The sequence below is a fragment of the Carex rostrata genome, chromosome 8 (assembly GCF_964058835.1).
Source record: "Carex rostrata chromosome 8, lpCarRost1.2, whole genome shotgun sequence".
Taxonomy (NCBI): Eukaryota; Viridiplantae; Streptophyta; class Magnoliopsida; order Poales; family Cyperaceae; genus Carex; species Carex rostrata.
The window spans coordinates 7,893,303-7,910,328 of NC_135925.1; the positions used below are offsets into that span (position 1 = coordinate 7,893,303).

Below are 17,026 nucleotides of genomic sequence, written 5' to 3' on the forward strand. Positions count from 1 at the left end.
CATCAGTCTACCTTCCACCTCAAAGGCAGAAAGAAGGGAGAAAGCGCTCAAGGCGATTTCGGGCGATTACAGCTACAGGTAATTTAAATATTTTTTTAATTATTTTTTAGATATTTTTTGTAATTATTTTTTAAATATTTCTTTTAATTATTTTTAAAATATTTATTTCAATTATTTTTTATATATTTTCTAATTATTTTCTAATTAGCCGTTGATTACTGTACAGTTAGTATTTAATTACGCACATAATTAGCCTTCATAATCAATTGCTGTCACTTAAAACCCTAGTTATAATGGCACCCAAAGTTGGAAAAAATAGAGGAAGAACTGAAACCGAACGCGAAGCAAAAAGAGCACTCATTAATAATTTTTGGACGGCTGAAGCCTACGCGATGAGGAATTTGGAAAGATTTTTTTCACCCAAAAATAATGAAGAATTTCTGAGCAATCTTGATCCATCAATTAGAAAAATGCTGATGGAAGGCTGGGTGGACAGGGTCCCTCCACCTGGATGGGGACAGTGCTGCTTATGTGAGCTGAACGGAGATATGGTGGATATGTTCTTTTGTTATAAATGTGGCAAAGCTGTTCATCCCAATTGCATGGACCCGCATGCAGATCTGCTGAACGACGCTCGTCTTACTACGTGGGAGTGTCCTGCGTGCGTCCGTCGGGCTGAGGAAAAAAAGGGAGCAAGCTCCTCGTCTCGTAAGGCTTAGACCCCAATTGTATGTTGTTGTAATATTTTATGTTTTAACTGTAACGGTTTGTATAATTGATATTTGAACTTGTTGTTGCTGTATGAATTTTATGTTACCTTATTCTATGGACTCGACGGTACTGTATTATTTAGTAATGTATTTGAATTTTAAATTCCTGGATTTTTTTATGAATTTTAATCCGTTTTTCTTCACAAAATTCTTCAAATCAAAATACTAAGATCTATATAAAAAAAAAAAACACCATGGGGCGCCCTTAGGGCTGGCGCCTCACTTGCCTTATGGGGCGCCCCAGGGCATGGCGCCTCACTGGGTATTTTGGGCCGCCCTGGGCCCAGGCGGTCAGGGCATTTTTTTAAAAAAATTGGGAGCAGGGGCATTTTTAAAATTTTGATTTGTTTTAGGGATATTAATAAAAATGGCCGTTACATTTTAAACGAGGACAATTAATCAATTATGTAGAGATCACACTGTTTAGAGTTTGTAGAAAAATTGACTAAAAAAACAAATTATTTATAGAGTTTGTATGAAAAAAATTCCAGTGTTATGTCGACATTACAATAACTGTTATATTCCGAAATTTTAAAACTGGATTAATTTGCTAAATCGATCATTACGCTTAAATAAAACTTTTAATTAAATTAACGAGCGTTCAGATTTTATCTGACTGATTAAAATAAATCTAAAATTTTGAAATATAAATGAATTATAAAATTATGTACATTAAAAAAATTAGAGATTTAACAATAAAATGATTGTGAAAGATAAATAAATATATCGAGTTCCAATTAGGAAGAATAAATATACAAAATTCGTTCATCTATGATGTATAAATAATTGATCTGATAATTAAATATATATAAATAATTTGATATCAAATTAATCGTATCATGAATTGGGATATAAATAAATGAAATTATTTGTACGAAATGAATTGTAAAATTTTACAAAAATTCGATTCAAAAATAAATTTAGAAAACAGATTTCTAATGTTCTACTGATCAAGTATTACAATCTCTGATTTAATTGGGCCATTGATCTCATTATCTAGACCCTCCCCGCACGGATCTTAAAGCAAGGGATTTAAATCCCTCCTCTCTTCTCCTTTCCTCTCTCTCCCTGCCCCAGGGGACCCCCGAACCGCTCCTTTCACTCTTCCTTTCCGCCTTCTCCATCCTCTCCCGTAAAAACCCTAAACCTACCCTCTCTTCTCTCTCTGCACCCCGGCCCCACTCAGTGAGTCCCCTCTCTATTCCGTTCCTTCGTGTAGAAGGAAATCACTTACCGCTCCCTCTCTCTCTCGGTGTCCCGTCGGTTGTCAGAGAACCCTTCGCCTTTCACGCGAGAGCTTGACTTGTGCGCCAAATTCACCTGCCCAGTGCGACTATCTTGCCTACCCTGTCAGAGGGCTTGGCCGTACTGATTATTGCGTGCGATCTCTCATTTTTCCGGGTATATATATAGCCCCTCTGCCCCTCCCTTTGTTTCCTTTCTGGTTCTGTTTTCGCTCATGTGCTGAGGCTATTCACTCTATTCCCCTCCTTTTTCTGTGTTTACTGTGATCTCCCAAAACCCTAGGGTTTGGGGTTTTCGGTTCTGTGACTTGGCTGTTGCCGTGCTTGCTGGTGAGCTTGGTGATTGTTGTGACTGTTCTGACTGGCGCTTGCTTGGAGCGGTTCTGGTGTCGGCCTGGTGCTGTTCTGGTATTCACTTGGAGCCGGCCGTTTCTTTTCCCACTCCATCTCGTGCTAGCTCAAATCGGGTAAAATTCTGAAATACTCGTTTAAATTGATCGGAATTTGTCTTTGCGCGAGTTGTTGATTTTCTCGGCAAGGATCTGACTTGAGTTTGTGCGCCTTGTCCTCATGGCCGCCCCCCCCCCTTTTTGTTCCCCTTCCTTTTCTGTCCTGGTTGGCTCGGTCTTGTATGTGTGTGTGCTTGTGCCTTGCTACGGCTTGGTTGATGCTTGACTGGTACCGTACGAGTACCTGTTCTGGTTTGTTCTGTGGTGCTTGATCGCTTGTTGCCTTGCTCTTTGCTCTGTTCTGGTTTTGTTTGCCTTGTTCTGTTGTTGGTTGTTTGCCTTGACCTGTTGTCTTGCTCTGTTTTGTTTGGCTGGGTGCTTTGCCCTCTGACCTGTTGCCTTGTTCTGTTCTGTTTTGCTGGTCTTGCTTGTTGTTTGGTTGTGTTATTGTTGTTGATTGGCCTGCGTGCCTTGCTAGCTGATTGTATGGTGCTGGGTTGTTTTTACCCGTGCTTGAACTGACAGGGACCGATTCGTAAATAATTGAAAGTTGGGGGGGGGGTTGAATTTGTAAAATATAGGTCTTTGGGTAATTAAAATTTAGTAGGGTATGTTTTGAAAATACGCATGTATTTGCACTTGGGCCCTTGTAAAATAAATAATTGGAAATTGCTTTTTGGACTTTACCTTGGATTAAAATTATGGAATTTGGAATTTTTCCAAAATATGAAATTGTTGGATAAAAACACCTAACCGTAGTTAAAATTAAAACTTGCGTTACAAAGTTTTAATTTCGAAAACATTATTTTATACGTTGTTAATTGATAAGGGAAATTTATTAACAACACAAGTATTTATTTTATACGTATTTATAAAATGATGAACTAGCGGTATAATTAGGTTAATAATTAAATATCGAATTTCGTCGCTTAAGTAGAATAAAATAACACGTGTAACTTGAACTTTAAAATGCATGATTTTTAAGAGTAATAATCAATGAGTTGAAACAAACCAAATTAAAACTGTCACACCTCAAACTAGGAATTATGGATCAAGGTGTGATCAACCTCGCCTCGTGCTTAATTAATCATTAAGCACGCAAGGCTAATCATCAATAATAAATCAAACAGCAGCGGAAGCAAAATAATATAAATACCAAGCATCAGTCACATAGCAAATAAATAAACATACACATACATAACATATAATTCAATCCATCTCGGATCCAAATCACACCATCTATAGAAGGGTATACATGATCTATCGAGCCCGTATATATAACACAAAAAATACGGGACTCGTAAACCTAATCAAAAGCCTAATCCTAACTAAGTCAAGTGGTGTGGCCCTCGGGGACAACTCCTGACATCTCCTGCTGCAGACCGCCAGAACCTGTACCTAAAACCCACGAAACAACTTGTGGGTGAGCGACGAATCGCCCAGTATGTGACCCAGAATTATCCCCTTAGGGATCCTCGACGGTCAAAACACTTTTATTTATAAATGAATACAATTAAAATATGCACATGTGTGAACCTATATCAATAACTAATAGAATTTATAATACTTTTGAATGAAGCCATGATGCGATTATTCTATTATGCCAACATGCGAAATAACCCAAAATAAAATCAAGGTGTAATATCGGATATAAATCAAGTCGGAATCCAGTACTCCTTGCACTGTGTGCCCAAATATAATAATAATAATAATAATATGGATAAAGTAAATCACCCCGTGCCGTGCCAATATGATCAAAAGATCCAAACAATAAAATCCAAGGACTGTGATCAGAGTGCAATGATACACGTTGCCTAGTGACATCGCGCATTGCTCCACAAGATAATAGCACACTAGCCGATGGTTATATCAAATCCAATGTGTCATCTCGCCTAACGATTCATCACCCAAACATATCCAATAGGAGAAATCATACAATGCAAGTCGTAAAAAGTTAATTTCTTCCCTCATGAGCAGGAGAGAACTCTACTGTCCGGCCAGACCAATAGGATCAGGGGCTCGTCGACCCCGTGCATCAAGGCTCGTCGACCTTATGCACTTGCACATCATTCCTCAAGGCCTGCATTGGACTTGGGAACTTCCGTTCTAGGCAAAGTAGCTCCTAATGTAGGGAAGGAATAAATTCCCGAATCGTATCGTGCCACAGAACTCGAGATCGGAACTGCTCACGTCAAATAGTAAAATGATCGAAAAGGATATATATAATCAAGTTATACATATAATATATTCCTAAAGCCATCCAAGGATCAAGTGACCCTCAGCTCAGTGGCTGTCGGGCCGTCCCATGCCAAGTGACACCAAGACGGAACAAAGTCACTCGGCTCTGCTCAGCTCTCACCAATGCATGCGTATGCACATAAAATAATAATAAAGTCTTCTACGAGAAGAAGACAACTAATAACCTAATATTCTAATAAGAGATATATATATAATATTATTTAATTACTCTACTCTTAAAATATAGTAAATTCGGGTTTTTCAGGGTTTATGCAATTCTATCTACAGTGCAGAAAGGATAAACATGCTCTAAAGTTTTAATGCAACTACTTAAAATAAAGTGCAAATGTCAGGTCAGATGGAACGACTGGTAAGAGTACGCCCACGAAAAGAATAATTCAGATATCCCACACCTGAGGGGGCTGGAGTCTCTGTCGCTAAAAATCAGCGTGCTCCGCGTATGCTCCAAACTGTGGATCGGTCGGATCGGCCCACGGGTCGGACTCGTACGGAGTTGACTGATCTGTGATCACGTAATTTAAGCTAATTAAAAACTACGCTAAATTATTCTAACCCTCGCCCCAATTAATGTGTAAGTTAAATTCTCGATTATTTCGAGTTTATAAATATTACCGATTCAGTCAGTCTGACTGATCCGATTAGTCAAATATTAATTATTACTTTCATGTCATCGAGCTTAGCATTAATCTTAATTTATAAGTTCGTTAGATATTGATCATTCACTTTGATTTTAAGTTATCCTACTTTTAATTCTAAATAATTTATAGTTTTAATAATTTAATTTGAAGATATATTACTTGTAAAAATTCTAATATCGAATATTCGCAAAAATAATTACTCGCGAGCTACGGTAATTTTTAAACGTGTCTTATCCATTTATTATATCCTAATCACTTATCTATTTGATTTATTTTAACTTATCTATAATTATTTTAATCGATCGAAATGTAGTTTTGAAAGTTAGTTTGTTATTAAAAATGTCTAATGTTACTGTTTTTATAAAGTGCATAAATGTTGTAGTCATTGCTAAACCAGTAGTATAATATGTTTTTTTTTAGTTATTTATAATTTAGATATATAATTTGATTTGCAAAATTTTAGAAAATGATTGTTTATCTATTTTACGTGTTTTTCTAATTATTTCTAAGTTGAGCAATTCATTATTTTATAACTAATCTACTTCTACGTGTAATTAGTCGTTTCGAATCTAAGTCAAAAATAAATATTTCTCGTTGCTAATTAATTGTTCTTTATTAATTAGCAACGAGTTTTCGCACCAGTTCGAAAATGTTTAAAAGAAATATTTTAATTTAAAAACTTATTATGAAACTTTTATTTTATTTTAAATATGTTGGATGTTTTAATTTGGTTTGTGTAAGCGTCGATTTCATTTGATTTCCTTAATTTAAAACAAAACCTAAATTTGCGAAGGCCCGCTTTTTAAATCCTTTTATTTACACATCTCAGCTAAAGGCCAAATTCCGTAATTTATAACGTATCTACTCAATTCAAACTCATCCTAATTAAATTGGCGCAAGTCTAAAATATAACTCATTTTCGGATTAGGCTTGAGCCCAACAATTTCGAAGGTCCATATTAAATATATCACATGTATAGGTCGGCCACAACTTAAAATTCCCATCCTTTTACATATAGGTCCTTATTAAATCCATATACCACATAAGGGCTTATAAATTACCAGATCAGCCCCTAATTTATAAATATTCACTCAAGGCCCTAAATTATTCAATTCAACCCTCCTCTTTAAGGAATTTTAGGAAAAGGTCCCTGTCAGTTCAAATACTGGTAAACATGCAAAAACCAGACTAATCACAGCACCAACTTTCAAGTAATTAGCACAACACAACCATTTCAACAATGCACAAGACAAGGCACAAACAAGGCACAAGACAAGGCAACAACAAGGCAGCAGCAAGGCACAAGCCAAGCACAAGCAAGACCGGCAAAACAGAAAACAAGGCGCAGGCCAAGGCAAACAGAACCAGAACAGAGCAAAGAACACAGCCAAGGCACAGGTCAGAGAGGAAGGCAAGGCAAGGCAACATAGAAAATCAAGGCACGGCCAACCCATGCATCGGCTTGCCGGGAAAATCAACAACCCGAGCAAGCCACCATTTCAATTCATTCGCAGCACCATCACAGAAAATAAAAAGGGGTGCTCACTAACCAATTTAGGAGGGCTCATCATAGGCAGAAAATTCAAGAGTCGTCCCGAGGTGAAGGCCTTGCGTCTCGACTCAAATCCGACAAGAAATCGACAAGTAAAAATGCCTCCAAGCACCGACAAAGCACCAGAGGCAGATTCACAACAACACGAACAATCACAGCACGGCTAGGGTTTTCAAATCATAACACTCACACAACCAGAAAAATGGCGAGGGAGAGAAAGAGAGAACAAAGCCTCAACACATGAGAAAAAGGGGAGCACAAGAACCACAACGAGAGAGAGAAAGAGAGACTTATACCCGTAAAAAGGAAAAAAATCACACGCAATAGCCAGTACGGCCGACTGACCACGGAAAGACAGAGGCGACTTTCGCCGTTTCGCAATAAATTCGGCGTGGTGTTCTGACATTCGACGGGACAACGCGAGAGAGAGAGCGGGATAACTTGTTTCCTTCTACAGGAAGGAATGAGAGAGAGAGCCAGAGGATTTCCTGGGTGGGGTCGTGGTTCAGAGAGAGAAGGGAGAGCCGGTTTAGGGTTTCACGGGAGAGATGGAAGAGGCGGAAAAGAGAGGAAGAGAGGAATCGGGTGGGTCTGTGCTGTAAGCGAGAGAGAGAGGAAGAGAGACTGGAGAGGAAGAGAGGGTGGACCCGAATTCCCAATTCAATTGGGTTAAGTTCAGATTTTATTTAATACCAGATGCTTCAAGATTAGTGTTGAGTTGAATCTACGGGATAAAACAATTCCATAATTCATATGTTTCTAATTGTTATATGTTGATATGTTAATCACATTTCAACGAAATTGGTTTGAAATTTCGTTATAAATTTCGTATATACGTATTATGATCTAATTAGTCTATATAATCCATAATGAACAAAATTTATACTTTTATAATTTTGCTTGCACGAAAAATTCGTATCCTTATACTTTTAATTAAATCTCGATTGATTTATTTATTTGTACGAATCAATTTGTTTTCTAAATTTCTGAATTTTAGTATACAATATTTCACGATTCATTTATATTCGAAATTTTTGATTCGTTTTAATTAGTTAGATAAAATCTGAACGATCGTTAATTTAATAAAAAAAAAAAAAAATTATTTAAGCGTAATAATCGATTTAGCAAATTAATCATGTTTTAAAATTTCGAAATATAACAAAAACACTCAACATATTTAAATAAAATAAAAGTTTAACAAAACAAGTTTTAAAAGTCATATGACATTTAAGTATTTTTGAAACATAAACGAAAAGTATTTATTTTGGGCTTAGATTTGAAACGACGATTAAACGGTAAAATTAGAATAGTAATAAATAACGAATTGTGCGACCTAGAATTAAATAATTAGAAAACTCGTAAAATGGTTAAAGATTTCATTTCTAAAAATTTTATAAATAAATTACGTATCTAATTATAAAATAACTAAAATATGTTAAGCTAAATATTAGTTAGTAATAAATATACAATTTATATATTTTATTAAAATAGTAACTTTAGGAATTTTTCATAGTAAACTAACTTTAGAATATATTAAGTAGGACACTTATAAAATTCTCGAAACCCACGAATAATTACTTTGCGAATAATTCGACAATTGAAATTTTACAAGCAATATATCTTCAAATTAAATTATAAAGACTGTAAGTTAATTTAGATTAAAGGTAGATTAATTTAAATGAAAGTAAATGATCAATATCTGACGAAAGTATAAATTAAGATTAACGCCAAGCTCGATGACATGAAATTGAATAATTAATATATGCCTAACCGGATCAGTTAGACTGACTAAATCGGTAATTTTATAAAATCGAACTAATCGAGAAATTGACTTGCACATTAACTGGGACGAGGGTTAGAATAAATTAGCGTAGATTTTAATTAGTTTAAATTACGTGATCACAGATCAGTCAACTCCGTACAAGTCCGACCCGTGGGCCGATCTGACTGACCCGCTGTTGGGAGCATACGCGGAGCACGCTGATTATTAGCGACAGAGACTCCAGCCCCCTCAGGTGTGGGATATCTGAATTATTTTCTTTCGTGGGCGTACTCTTACCAGTCGATCCATCTGACCTGACATCCGCACTTTATTTTTAAGTAGTTGCATTAAAACTGTAGAGCATGTTTATTCTTTCTGCACTGTAGGTAGAATTGCATGAACCCTGAAAAACTCGAATTTACTATATTTTAAGAGTAGAGTAATTAAATAATATTATATATGTATCTTATTAGAATATTAGGCTATTAGCTGTCTTCTTCTCGTAGAAGACTATATTATTATTACGTGCATACGCATGCATTGGTGAGAGCTGAGCAGGGCCGAGTGACTTCGTTCCGTCTTGGTGTCACTTGGCATGGGACGGCCCGACAGCCACTGAGCTGAGGGTCACTTGATCCTCGGATGGCTTTAGGATTATATTATATGTATAAACTTTGATTATATATCCTTTTCGGTCATTTTTATTACTTGACGTGAGCAGTTCCGATCTCGAGTTCTGTGGCACGATACGATTCGGGATTTGTTCCCTCCCTACATTAGGAGCTACTTTGCCTAGAACGGGATTCCAAGGTCGAGCTACGGGAGCCTACGGGAGCTACGGGAGTCAACGGGGGTCAACGGGAGCCTACGGTTGTGCCGGGCTCAAGCCGGACCCAATGACCGGACTCATAGCCGGACTCATAGCCGGACTCAGCCGGTCTCGAGCCTTGTGGAATCATGCGTGGTGTACCTATTGGACTGGTCGGACGGTAGAGTTCTCTCCTGCTCATGAGGGAAGAGATTAACTTTTTACGACCTGCATTGTATGATTTCTCCTATTGGATATGTTTGGGTGATGAATCGTTAGGCCAGATGACACATTGGATTTGATATAACCATCGGCTAGTGTGCTATTATCTTGTGGAGCAATGCTCGATGTCACTAGGCAACGTGTATCATTGCACTCTGATCACAGTCCTTGAATTATATTGTTTGGATCTTTTTGATCCTATTGGCACGGCACGGGGTGATTACTTTATCCATATTATTATTATTATTATTGTATTTGGGCACACAGTGCAAGGAGTACTGGATTCCGACTTGATTTATATCCGATATTACACCTTGATTTTATTTTGGGTTTATTTTGCATGTTGGCATAATAGAATAATCGCATCATAGCATCATTCAAAAGTATTGTAAATTCTATTAGCTATTAATATAGGTTCACACATGTGCATATTTTTAATTGTATTCATTTTATAAATAAAAATGCTTTGGCCGTAGAGGATCCCTGAGGGGATAATTCTGGGTCACATACTGGGCGATTCGTCGCTCACCCACAAGTTGTTTCGTGGGTTTTAGGTACAGGTTCTGGCGGTCCGCAGCAGGAGATGTCAGGAGCTGTCCCCGAGGGCCATACCACTTGACCTAGTTAGGGTTAGGCTTTTTGATTAGGTTTACGAGTCCCGTATTTCCTGTGTTATATATACGGGCTCGATAGATCATGTATCCCCTTCTATAGATGGTGTTATTTGGATTCGAGATGGATCGAATTATATGTTATGTATGTGTATATGTTTATTTATTTGCTATGTGACTGATGCTTGACATTTATATTATTTTGCTTCCGCTGCTGTTTGATTTATTATTTATGATTAGCCTTGTGTGCTTAATGATTAATTAAGCATGAGGCGAGGTTGATCACACCTTAATCCAGAATTCCTGGTTTGGGGTGTGACAATAACTAGCCACTGCCACTAGGTTCTTAATTTAACATTAATTTGTTAGATGTCTCAAGAAGAAGAGAACATCAATTTGTTATCATAATCCCAATTTATGAAAATATCATATATATAAAGGGCTCTTAATACGAATTCTGTATTCCTACATATCATTTCTATATTAACCATCAAACTGATCCCTGATTAGTCATACTAAATTGAATTCTAAAAGTAACTTTAAGATAAACAGTATAAACTCTAGCACTTCCTCGTTGGTGCCATCACACTTGATTAGTTATGTACGTAGCATTAATCAAAGAGCTTACATTTAAGATTTAAAAAAAAAAGAAGTTATTGGATTGACATGGATATATCAGCCTACATGTAATGGATCAGTCTACTAAAATATATATATAAGGGGAAGAGTTTTAACAAGTAACTACCTATGATTTGAAAGGGATATGATTTGTGTTAAATATTACTAAGCATGGGCAGCACGGCTGAATACTTTACGTACATATGGACGCTCTTAAAATATCCAATAATATTATTCCAGTCAAAATATCATTCGCCACAAAGATTTGGGATAATATATATCCATATTAAACTTATATTATTTTTTCAGCTCTTTGTTGAACGAAAGACAATTAAATTAAAATGTGAGAATATTACTTTTGATAAGGTAATTATTCGCAAAATTTATTATTTTTGTTGAGTTCTAGAAGTATCAATATTTTGTGGTGTATTATTCGTATTCTAAAGTATTATTAATTTTTAATTATATACGTACGTATTCAATTTTTTTTCTAGATATGACAAATTTAAATTGTAAATTTTGTAATGTGTTACTATGCATGGTTATGATTTTCCCAAGTCAATTGCATCATTTCTTGATCATGGCCGACAAGTTTTAACAAAACATGGATGCACGCTTTCTGAGAATACTTCAATTTTTAAACAAGGAGAATAGAGGTGCTACTTTTACCCGATTACTCAGATCTGATCTGGATCCGATCTGGAACCGATCCGAATCCGATTAATTTGGATAGGGTATGGTTTAAAAAATATAACCAGTTAAATTAGGGGTATGGTTACAAAATTAATAATTTAGTATCCGATCTGGATCCAAACCGGAACCGATACTGTAATGGGTAGGATATGAATTTCATTTAATTATCCAACCCATAACCGAACCCGACCCAATATCCGTATAAATAAACATATATTAATAACTATTAATATATAAAAATACAACTTTGTATATTAATTTTTGCATAAGCCGTGGTGAGCCCGGTACTTTTTCACAACTTGAATGTGAGAAAATATAATGCAGTCACATATTCGCTATGTTTATACACACAGATGGATACCAAATTTATTCCTTCCGTAACAACTACATTAATTTTTTAAATAAAATTTATTGCTATGAATACATCCTTCAATATTTGCCTTAATATCCTCTGCATAATAATAAAAATTTATTGCTCTCATTGATATGTCATTTCCACAAATTATTAATATTCTATTCATAGATTTTTTTTGAACCATAGAAAATAAAATCATCATATCCAATATTTTACTTTCTAAAAATTATATCTCTTTTTCAATATTTTTATTTTCAAAAGTTATTTCTCTCCATCCTCCTGAATTCAAAAGCTATTAACAAAAACCAAAAAACTTTTCAATATTTATTGTTACACCATGAATACTCGAAACAATCAACAATCAAATTCTGAAAATAATACTACCCAAGTTCCACAAAATATTATTGAAGACTCTAATGAGAAAAAAGTAAAAAAAAAAAAATCTGTAGTATGGAATGAGTATATGCAAATGTTGAATCAATAGGATAATATTTTTTTAATTTAGATAGATAACTAATAGTTTAGAGTTATTATTTTTATTGTGTTATGTAGCATGATGTATTTTATTATTTATGAACAAGATCAATAGTATAATTTTAATTTTGCAGCAGTTTTTAATTTATATTATAATGATTTATGATATGAGATGTTTAACAAATTATTATATTTAAATATAAATGATTTTTCAAATGCTTTGGAGTTGTGACATATACCCGCTTCGGATCCGGAACCGCCATGTATCCGAACTGAACCCGATAATCTACAAACAGGTTTTGGGTATCTATCTACTCGGAACCGAAAGACCGGACCCAAAATATCTATGGGTAGGTAGGTATCCGGATCCGGACCTAACCCGATTTGAAACAAATAAGTATATGTATCAAAATTTGAATCCGAACTCTTTTGAGATACGGATCCAAATATAATAGTATCCGGACCCGGCCCAACTTGATAAGACCTCTAAAGGAGAGTTGACGGGACGCATTCCGAATGGATCCGATATGGACATTCCTATTTGTTTTTATTTTTCCGGCTACAGATATTAATCGAATATTAAATGAAAATGAATACATATATAAATCCGATATTAAACATATATGAATATGGATAAAAAAAATTGAAAACCTAATATAAATATTGTAACAAAAATTAATAAATTAGTTTTTATTATAAAAAATAACACAAAATGCAGATACTTAATTATTATGATGAACAAAATATTTTTCTCATATTAAATTTGTTATGTTGTTACTAAATATCTTCTTAACAAAAATTAATCACCAATAAAACTATATTTATCAAGGTTCTAAATAGCGTTTATCTAAATATCAACATTATCTAAGTCTCATAGAACAATATCTATTTTGAGAATTCTTTTTGAAAAACAATAATTAAATAAATTAAAGTTTTTGATTTTTTTCAAAAATAGATACAACTTTTTATAAATTAAATATACTATAAAGGTCACAATATTTTCTGGATTACCTAGAAGTGACTTTTGAACCGGGATGAATAGCTCAGAATCTAATTATTTTTATTTTTTTCCAATAACACATAAATAAATATATTAATTTTTCTTACAGCCGCGAAAAATCCGATCTGAAAAATATTGATCCGGTTTATTTGTTGCAGTCTTTCTAATAAATCAAATTATATTGTATTCCATCTATTTTCAAAGAAATATATTCAACATTTCTAATATTTTAATACAAAAAATAAAAAAAAATTTATGTTTTCAAAAAAAAAAAAAAAGCAAAATGCACAAATCCGGTTAACCATTAACCAGATTTGTGTTTTTGAGTCCGGGGAGTGGGTAACCGAACATTTGTGTCAAATCCGGTTATTGGATAACCGGATTGGGTATTTTTCGAATTTCATTGCAAAACAGGGTAGATTCTGTAATTTGTTATTTGATTTGGATATTTATAAAAATTTCAGCATTTTGTTACTTCAAGAAATATCTTAATATATTCAATCTGAGGCTTTATTTAAAGCCCATATAAATTGAAAAGAAAAAAAAAACAGCTCATGTTGCATAGCGCGCTGTAGCTTCCTTATTTGATTTCGTTTGATGGATCTCTCATTTAATAATTAATAGTTTACTATAAAGCTACGTCAATTGCAAAAAAAAAAATCACGGTTAAAATCCAATCTGAGTCTTTATTTAAAACTCATATAAATTGAAAATAAAAAAGAAAAAACAGCTCATGTTGCATAGCGCGCACTATTTGCGCTACACGCTATGAGCTATACTATAGCGCCTGTAGCTCAAATAGCGCGTTTTGATACCATAGCGTAGCGTTTAGGGTCCAAAAACGCTACAGCGCACTATTTAGAACACTGATATTTATAATAAAAAAAATACAAAAGACTCCTCTCTAAACATATAATTATAAAACAAATGGATAAAAAATACGGATACATATAATTATCCATATTCTATCCATATTCGTATTCACACAACAAATATTGAAAATTTTACAATATACAGATACAAATTATTGGATATGGATTTTAATGACCATTTTTCATGAATTAGCTGGGTTGATCTAAGGCTTAGATCAGATGACTTTTAATGACCATTTTTCATGAATTAGCTAGGTAGGCCGATTTTTTTATTTATATCCAAAAAAATATATAAATTTAAAAAACTAATCAATCCGCTTGTTTTTTTCGAAAACTACCCAAACCGGAAATTTTTTTTCCGGAAATTGGATCCTAAATCCGGAATAATTTTCTCCGGATTTAGGATTTCTTTTTTTTTTTAGGAAATTTTTTTTTCATTTTTCATTTTTTATTTATAATTTATTTATTTTTTGTATTGAAGTATTACAAATATTTAATATATTTTTAAAAAAATAGATGAAATACTATATAATTTGATTTATTCGAAAGACTGCTACAAATAATTCGGGTCAACATGATATTCATATTAAAATATGGTTAGGAATGAAATTTTATAATTTTTGAAAAAAATTTACTATTTTTTAAGATGGGTAGAAAATCATTGTTTTTTGAACGGTTCGGATCGAATAAAATTTTTTGTTGAACGGTTCGGGTCGAATAGAAATTTTAACATATATATTATATTATATATACATATACATATATTATATTATATCTCCATTCTATTATTAAGCACGTTGGGTGTCCGATCCGCCAACAGTTACGATTGAAAGATGAAACTTCGGATTTGATCTCAGCCCTTCAATTACATAATTTGTCTTCTTTTGATTAAATGCATATGTTTTATGTATAGAAGTTTAAATTTAGTTAAAAACATATCCACCACATGTGCTCCCACACGATACATCACAATTAAAATTGAACAAATTCTGAATTTTATGTATGTTTCCATATTTCTCCTCTTCAATTGAGAATACTCCACCTTCCATTTTCTTATTTCTTTGTTTCCTTACTTCTTCTTCGTTTCTATACAGATCACAATAGAAATCATTTTTTTTATTTCCTTATTTCTCTTTCTTTGTTTCTATACATATTGGTGTGAGCAATTTAGAATATATTTCCAATATATAATATATCAGTGTGTGTGTGTGTGTGTGTGCGTGTGTATTCTAAATTGGAAACAAAGAAGAAGAAGAATATAAATTGGAAACAAAGAAAAATATAAATTGGAACGTGTGTGTGAATATATATTTCTCTTATAATATGTGTGTCCCAGACATACAAACGATAACACTTTTTATTTATGTTTTTTGATATCATATTATATGTTGATATTGAATTGTTGTATGATATTTGATATTAGATTTGAATAGAGCTATTATTTGATGTCATTTGTACTTAAAAATAAAGAATCATCACATCATCAAATTGTTATCAGAGAGACAGAGATCATGATTAAAGTTAATTAAAAATACATAATTATATAATTTTTCTATTAACATGTGTTTTAATTTTTAAATAATTATTATTTTCATTGATATATTTGTTTCTTATAATATGTCCCGTTGCAATGCACGGGTATGATACTAGTATACATATACATATACATATATTATATTATATTATTTTTTTTACGGCTGTAAAAAATCTGGCATGAAAAATGTTGATCCGGATTATTTGTAGCAGTCTTTAGAATAAATCAAATTATATAGTATTCCATCTATTTTATAAAAAAGATATTAAATATTTGTAATACTTCAATACAAAAAATAAATAAATTATCAATAAAAACTGAAAAATGAAAAAAAAATTCCTAAAAAAAAAGAAAAAAAATCCTAAATCTGGAAAAAATTATTCCGAATTTAGGATCCAATTTCTGGAAATTGGTATTGAAACCGAAATTATTTTTTCCGGTTTGAATAATTTTCGAAAAAAACAAGCAGTTTGATTAGTTTTTTAAATTTATATATTTTTTTGAATATAAATAAAAAAAATCGGTAGGTAGGCCTTCGCCTGTCTATTCAAAAAAGAAACGACTGTTCTTTTCTTCCTTTTTGGAAGAGGTGAATTGACTGTTCTTCGGGATTGGGTTGTGCCCTAAATAAATGTAATTTAATGCTAACAGATGGATACAACGTATACACAATTTTTCCTATTCAAAAACAGAAAAAATGATGCATATATGTCACCAAACGCAAAGAGGCCCGATTTTTTTAAAAATACCCATTTAATAAATAAATTAAATTAAAATATCCAAGTTTCAACAAAATTTATAAAAATACCCCCCCGCGGATAATATCCGCGCTCCGGAATAAATATTCCCCCCCGCGGATATTATCCGCGCCCCGGATTAAAAAATCCCCCCCGCGGATAATATCCGCGCCCCGGAATATTAATTCCCCCCCGCGGATATTATCCGCGCCCCGGACTGTAAATTACCCCCCGCGGCACACGAATCTTGAAGCAAACCCGCGGCTCCGAATTTTTGCTTCCAAGCGCGGAAATTATCCGCGGGCCGACCCCTTTATTTTCAGATCCGAAACACAGATCTTGAAGCACTCTTTCTTCTCCAAACCCTGACTTGACCTCTGTCCGCGCGTTGGCCCCTTGCTCCGCCGAATCCCACCCGCCAGCACTCC

The 17,026-nt window shown here is 33.8% G+C and overlaps 1 long non-coding RNA gene across 1 annotated transcript; it reads right to left on the reverse strand.

Moving 5' to 3' along the window:
• Positions 1-3,592: 3,592 nt before the first annotated feature.
• On the reverse strand, positions 3,593-7,459 carry LOC144558474 (uncharacterized). Its single transcript, XR_013512923.1, has 3 exons — positions 6,911-7,459; positions 5,115-5,224; positions 3,593-3,861 (listed from the first exon to the last, which is right to left on the reverse strand). It is a non-coding gene; the product is annotated as an uncharacterized LOC144558474 (long non-coding RNA).
• Between the last annotated feature and the right edge of the window lie 9,567 nt (positions 7,460-17,026).